Raw genomic sequence first — 8,023 nt, 5'->3', positions numbered from 1 at the left:
TCTTCTTACTGTGGATTTTTTGTTGTTTTGTTTCTATTCTTATTGCAACATTGCCACTAACTTTTTTAAAAAAAGGAAAATAATATTTAAATTGTGTAAATTATGTTCTGTGTTTTTCTACGTCAATTCCTTGTTTGTTGTACTAAGATGGAGACATACAAATAGGCTATTTCGCATATGCTGTAGTGGTCTGCATTTAAGAAGTGTGGTGGGACAATGTGCTGTAGGAAGTTGCAGTGTACAGACTGTCAATCCTAAGGGCCCGGGTTCGATTCCCGGCTGGGTCGGAGATTTTCTCCGCTCAGGGACTGGGTGTTGTGTTGTCCCAATTATCATCATTTCATCCCCATCGACGTGCAGGTCGCCGAAGCGGCGTCAAATCGAAAGACCTGCACCAGGCGAACGATCTACCCGACTGGAGGCCCTAGCCACACGACATTTCCATTTTTTTTATCTGCACCAATATCATCTTTCCACCTTATGTGACAGCAGAGTACACTTTTCGGTGTAGATTGAATATTTTGTATCGATATTAAAGTTGGTTTAGATACGAAGAGAATGTTTACCCATTGCGAAGTTCATAACGTGACATCTAAAGGAAACACAACAAGTATTATGTCATAAGCGGAAGTGATAAATGGCGGAAAACAAATTTTTTTCGAGAAAGGATTAGCAGCAAAAAAACACCCAATGTCTCACACATCCCAACGTTGCCAGATACTAGGGAAGCTGATGGCTACAGTACATGGTGTAGGGCACAGACAGAACACACTGGGAACGACATAAATTATCACTCTGTGCCAAGGGCGTACCCAGGATCTGAACTAGGGGGGGGGGGGGGGGGGGCAGGTCATACTAGTCTCAGGAAACAAGGACTCGAGACAACATACAGCACTTCTTATTAAGTAAAACAGTAGACCAGTGAAAAACTGCTTTTAATAAACATTTTAAATACAAGAATGCTAGCTGGCAGAGAGGGTCCAATCGAACAAAAGTTTTTCTTTCTTCAGGCAGAACAACTTAGGTGTGTTTCTTTGGTGACTTTCCATATTAGTCTGAGAATGGTGTGTAAATAGCAAGATGAATTCATGATGCGTTTTGCACAGAGCATGGGCGTACCCACCGAGGGGCAGGGGGGGGGGGGGGGCCTGCCCCTCGGTGGGTACGCCCATGCTCTGTGCAAAACGCATCATGAATTCATCTTGCTATTTACACACCATTCTCAGACTAATATGGAAAGTCACCTAAGAAACACACCTAAGTTGTTCTGCCTGAAGAAAGAAAAACTTTTGTTCGATTGGACCCTCTCTGCCAGCTAGCGCACAACACAAAACGCAATACAAGCAAGTTGCACTGAATGTGCAATTGAAAGGGAGAAATTAAAAACGAAGGCAACTGATTTTGCGGTTCAGTTGCATAAAATTGGACTGGATGTTTGCCCATAGTAAATAGAAGTTACTGTATGACTGACTAGTAACGAACTTTTAACTATATCGACCTTCCTAGAACGGCTGCACAAAAAGCGAGCTTCGGGCTTGTAGGAGTGACGTCAGAGAATCGGGGGCAGTTGAGAGTGGCCCGGGACGAGTGGCGAGGCGGCCTCGTGTCTGGTCAGGAGGGCTGCGCGTATCTGCGGTGTATCGGGGACCGCGCCATGCATCACGGCCGCAGCGCCCACACCACGCCACAGCACGCCAGAACAAACGCCTTCCGCTTCCGAGGGCGCCGCCGCCAGCCGCCAGCCGCGCTGCGGTCGCCGCGGCAGCTATCTGCGCTTCCGCGCCCGGCCGATAGAGAGCTCTGAGGGCGGCTTCCGGCAGCCGCTCCCGGAAGGCCACCCCCGACCCCTTTGCTGCGCTGTGTGGGGTTTGACGCGCTGCCGCCCTCGTGTTCGGTTATTAGGCGGGCGCTCTTCTTGAGTTACTGCCTTTCCCTGTCGGCCGTATCACCTGCGCGGCTCACACAGCGTCAGGGGAAGGGGAACGCCCTGCGTAAAGCACAGGCGTCGCCGGACCCTAGGCGCCGGACGCCCACAAAGCACCTTATATGCCTTTTTCGCCGCTCGCGTTTCGCTTCTATTTTCATCAAAGCATCAGAGGCCTAAAATAATTTTTAGCTGTGGATGAATTTTTGTTGCTTTGTATACAGGGTATATCAAAACACCTTGGGACAATCTACTGAGGCCCGTTTCGTTTCGCCAACAGGAAAAGATGTCACGCGAAATTTGTCCCAGATTAATTCCTGAATTAGTACTGAAATAATGTTGTTTAAGGCTGCGTTATCTGTTTGCTTCGCAGGCTTATCAGAACTGTTTACAGTGCGTCCTACTCATAGCGTCTCATGGGAAATGTTCAAAATATACCCGTTTTAACTTCTAGTCCGAAAAAAAAGAACTCAGTGTTCAGATAAAACAAACACAGATCACGTTATTATTTGATTTATTACTATAGCCCTTATGGTGAAATAACAGTTCTACAATTTTCTCAGTTGGCCTTTGGCCTGAGTACACTATTTAGGTTTCAACACGTGCATCGTTCAGCCGTTAACAGTTACAAGGAATTGAATTTTGTAGCATAGAAATGAATATATTACATTGAAGTAATTAAACAATATTTTTCCTATCATAAAAAATGAAAAGTTTCTTAATTTTGAAATACAGGAGTAATAATTAAGATTTTGTCTACAAAAAATGATTACAAACAGGCTTGTAAAGTCACTCTTCTTTGAGATTTATTACCACCAAAAAATTTTTTAAATTTGTTTGATGTTATGTCCTAACTATATTACAATGTAATAGTGCTCTCATTAAGTGACCCTCCTTTCTGGCATTGGATTTCTGCAGCTCGGCGAATCTACTCCTCTGCTACCCAATGTCTCGCTGCTGAGTTCGTCATAGTCTACATCTCAGAATTGAAATAGACTGCTCGTAACAGACCGTTCGCCAACGGCCTTGCCGCAGTGGTAACACCGGTTCCCGTCAGATCACCGAAGTTAAGCGCTGTCGGGCTGGGCTAGCACTTGGATGGGTGACCATCCGGTCTGCCGAGCGCTGTTATCAAGCCCTTGTGAGGCAAACTGAGGAGCTACTCGATTGAGAAGTAGCGGCTCCGGTCTCGGAAACTGACATACGGCCGGGAGAGCGGTCTGCTGACCACACGCCCTTCCATATCCGCATCCAGTGACGCCTGTAGGCTGAGGATGACACGGCGGCCGGTCGGTACCTTTGGGCCTCCGTGGCCTGTGCGGGAGGAGAGTCAATAGACCGTTCGGGAGTTGTCCCAGCAATGATACGATTCTACAATGGAGTGTGGTAAGCATTATCCGTCCTAGAATAACCTCAAAAGGAGGAAAACGCTTTTGCGATGAGTAAAAATTCTTCCTGAAAAGTTCGGACCGTGCGCAGGCACCAGGGCTGCTGTCAAAGCCCGTCCGTCCAAACGTCTACTACGACGTGCAGCACGTCGGGATTCACATATGCTGTAATACTTAAAATAAAGAAATTGTAGTTACTACCTATTGAGAATGAATATATTATTCAGAAACAACCACAATTATCGTTCGTATCGAACTTATAACAATTTTATCAAATCATGAAACTTGTAGAACTCCATATTGTACAAAATGGTTGACTTTCAACAATATTTTAAACCAGCTTCGGACAAATACTCAATAAATATCTACCCAATCAGAGAGCTAAGACCAGAGTGTCCAATTACATTTCATTAACTGCTTATTAGCAAAGCTGAAAGAGAAGCGCTGCTCGCCACTGAGCGCATAGCTTCTTTCTCGCAGAAACAACTCAAGGATTGTCCGCTACGTAGAATTTTTTAGTTAAGATGGTTAATGCATCTTCCCTGTATTCCGTGGTCAAATTTCTAAATTGCTAACTGCAGTAAATATTATGAAACATCTAAGAAGTAACTCGTAAACGCTTATAAAGAAAGGTACCCCAAACTATTTATGAGAGGAATATTGTTCTCTACGTCCCTGGAACTTAGAACAAGCGAAGGTTAGGTGATTACTGTCCCAAACATATAAATTGATAGAATCGCAAATGTATAAAATTTCTTAGTTTTAAGTGATACAGATGAGCAGGGAAGCTGCTGTGATTAAAACTCATCAGCGTAATCGTAGAGATATCTCTATGGTGCAAAGACATGTTATGAAACCAATGTAAGAGAGGTATGAGCGGTTGAACACAGCCATAATACTTTATTTACGTTTTTTTCCCACTTGATTTTTCAAAAATAATCGATTAATAGTAACTGTACAATTTTCCAACATGTAACAGACGTATTCACATCAAGTAGCACACACAGAAAATGCCTTCCTTATTCAGCACATTAAAAAAGTTTCAGCTTTTTTCACAGTATTTTTCACTTTTCACAGTAATTAACATTTCTTTATAGGCTAAAGCTACAGCATCAGCACTACCAGCAGTTTATAGCCATCATCATCATCTTCTTCTTCAACATCTTCTTGTATTTATGTCGTGGTCATTATTTTTATCATGTTCCCAAAGGTTTCCGTATATTTTGCGTATGCTATGGTTTTCCGGCTTTCGTTTCCAATACATGATAAATGGTCGCAGTAAAATGTTGCTTGGTGATATTTTATGTATGTTGCAGTATCCACAGGCACCCAGAACCGAGCGAGGTGGCGCAGTGGTTAGACACTGGACTCGCATTCGGGAGGACGACGGTTCAATCCCGCGTCCGGCCATCCTGATTTAGGTTTTCCGTGATTTCCCTAAATCTCTCCAGGCACATGCCGGGATGGTTCCTCTGAAAGGGCACGGCCGACTTCCTTCCCCATCCTTCCCTAATCCGATGAGACCGATGACCACGCTGTCTGGTCTCCTTCCCCAAACCAACCAACCAACCAACCAACAGGCACCCAGATTCCACCGTTGTTTGTTGTTCACGGGTGTCTTGGTCTTTCTGGTCGTTTCAGTTTATCTACATTTGCAGGGATTTCCTGCAGTGACAATCACTGACTGAGAAAATTGCACAGATCCAAACTACATCGTTCCAATAATGTATCGACATTTCCATATATAGACATAACACATTCGTCAGTCTGGTTGTGTATTTTGTGGAATTTTTCATTGGTAGGAAATTTGTCGTGGAAGATGGTGTGATTTGGATTTAATGTCCGACGTGTACGTTTATCGGGATGACGTTCATTTCAGTGGAGAATATTATTGTTCGATTCGTTTGTAGTGGGCTGTTGGTGTCAGGATATTGTAAACGTCTCTATTGGTAGGAAATTCTGGTTTATCCACTTTGATATCATTTAACTAAACTCATGATTATACTGCCTGATGTGCTGATATACAATGTCTTCCTGTTTAGTAACTTGTTAACAGTGGCTGTAGTGGATATAAAAGATAAAAGAGAGAAAGGGCGATTGTAATGATGACATGAACGACGAAAATCGGAGAAGCCTTTGTTGTAGGCCCATTTTTAACAAGGTGAAGTGTGATCATGCAAAGATGATTAATCAGTTTTGTGCCTCAGCATTAACTTTGCAATAAAATGACGCTCATAAACCGTCAACGGGTCTCGTTATCAAGCAACTGAATATAGACAGGTCTGTTTTCTGGAACGTGCTACGAACATTTAAGACTGCGGCAATGGCGGCCGATCCATTGGATCACAAATCGGCCAACAACGAAAATTTGCTGGTAAACATCATTAGATAAGGGCAAAGAGTAAATTAAATAACAGACGAATTAAGTAAATATTCATATTAGTTTAATTCAGCTTATTTAAAATAACATCGTAAGACACCACATTTAATTCCAACTGTTCACTAAGACGGCTATTAGGTAAGAGAGTGCAACACAGTATTGAGACACTAGCAGTTGTTCCAAAAATCAGTTAGGAGCGAGAAAAAAATCATACGACATATCTCTGAGATCGGGAAGGTGTGACGATGATAATAAAGCGTGGAATTAGAAATCCTAGCTCGGTCTATCGCTGGCGTGTTACTTTATGGCGTGTGTTCGACTAGTACATTTTTGATTAGGCCCTGCTTTGGCTTCCTTACCTCTTTCTTTATGCTTTTAATTAAATGATCGCTGGCGTGTTACTTTCTGGCGTCTGTTCGACTACTACATTTTTGATTAGGCCCTGATTTTGCTTCCTTACCTCTTTCTTTATGCTTTTAATTAAAAGTGTTCTGGGCTTATGTCTCACGTTCACAGAATTAAGACCTCCTTTTGCAAATGGTTGATACAGCGTGTCGAATTGTACTTTAAACACATTGCCACTCGATAAAAACCACAAAAGACTCGTTGGATGTTGTGGGCCAGTGGGTCCAGCATAAGCCTTGTACCATAGTCTACTTAGTATTGATGCGTCTGTCGCCTTCACTGTTTTAATTACGTCTACTTCGCTGTTAGAGTTAATTTTCAAAACGTGTCTTATTTAGTTTTTAAGGTTCAAATGGCTCTAACTATGGGACGTAACATCTGAGGTCATCAGCCCCCTAGACTTAGAACTGCATAAACCTAACTAACCTAAGGACACGACACACATCCATGCCCGAGGCAGGATTCGAACCTGCGACCGTAGTAGCCGCGTGGTTCCGGACTGAATTTTAGTTTTTATCTCCAGTTGTAGGTTATCATCTGAGCTGGAACTGCATTAAGACAGAGACCAAGTGATGTATGCGATGTGCCAGTTTTACACCGTCAATGTAGTGAGTACCGTTGGTAGCTTTTCCGATGTTTAAGAGAGCCGTGTAGTTTTGGCACCTCTCGCTGTTGTGATATTTCTGAGAATATGCGCCGACTTCGTGTGGTGTTCAGGCGGTGAGACAGTTCCACAGATGTCGTCTGCATACGTCACGCAAGACATTTTGATGTCATGGACTTTAAGTAGTGTATATGTGATGCTATGTTAACTACTAACCGTTCGACGTCGATAGCAGACATCACCACTGACAGCGGACACCCTTGTCTCACTGACTGACCAACACAAAGTTTTCTTCAAAGTAGGTGAATAGTAAGCCACCCCTGAATTTACTTTCCGCAGCTGTGCTGATAACAGCTCAGCGTAAATGCTGGCGCTATAACGCTTCGCCCAGGTTTGCCCAGTGCCGGTACATCCCAAGGCTTTTACCGAAAAGATATTCCATCCACAGTTTGACCCCTAGCGTTGGTATTTTGAACTCAGCATTGAGGAGTGTGATAGACCTCAACTGCTCCATCCTCTTGAAGTGTTCCTCATTGGATGCTACAACTATAATTCTTTCTTTTGGTTCCTTGCGTATGTGGTCAACATGCCATATGTCATTTGCCAATTGCAGTAGTAATAATTTGTCAAAAATGTTGAAAAAGTCAGCGGAAACCCCGTAGGAAGCCGGAAATTTTCCTTTCTGTGCCTTGGAAGCTGGTGTTTGGTTTCGTTGTCCACAAGGAATTCTTGAAGAAAGATTATGCCTTCCAGTGTGAGGTTATTTCCTACCTTCAGTAAAATATCACGGAAGTAGATGTGTGCGTGAGGCATTATTTCGTGTAATGTAACAGTTGTCCGGATTCGTCATAGACTTTGTCGATCATTTGCAGAGGGACACAGTTTCATCTACGGTCGTGTCTTTCGGTTTGGATCTAATAATGATGTCTTCCGAGTGGTGTCGTCTAATATTCGTAATTTTGGCTTTGTATTTTTTGATTTTGCAGTAGATGCCAGCATTAAGGATGTTTACACTTTGATACAATTCTCGAAGACACTGATGATAAAATTACACTACCTGTTTTTGCCAGAAATATTTTTGTCTTGAGTAGTTGGTAATAGTAAATCAAAATTGTAGTTTTGCGTAATAGAACTAGTGGTGGTATATCAGTCCTTGCGGTGAAGGATCTGTTGCCATTTCCGCGGTATGGTCTCATAAAGTTCTTGATCGTTGAGAAGATTTACATTTAGCTTCCAGTGTCATCTGCCACGATATACCGTCTGACGGTGCAAATTAATGCAACATTAGTAGGCAGTAATCGGAAACATTAATAAGCCCAGTG

The 8,023-nt window shown here is 43.0% G+C and overlaps 1 pseudogene; it reads left to right on the top strand.

Annotated features, from left to right (window-relative positions):
• Positions 1–2,940: 2,940 nt before the first annotated feature.
• On the top strand, positions 2,941–3,058 carry LOC124799485 (annotated as a pseudogene).
• The last annotated feature ends 4,965 nt before the right edge of the window (positions 3,059–8,023 follow it).

The sequence above is a fragment of the Schistocerca piceifrons genome, chromosome 5, assembly GCF_021461385.2.
Source record: "Schistocerca piceifrons isolate TAMUIC-IGC-003096 chromosome 5, iqSchPice1.1, whole genome shotgun sequence".
Taxonomy (NCBI): Eukaryota; Metazoa; Arthropoda; class Insecta; order Orthoptera; family Acrididae; genus Schistocerca; species Schistocerca piceifrons.
This window is presented reverse-complemented; position numbering and strand designations above follow the sequence as displayed.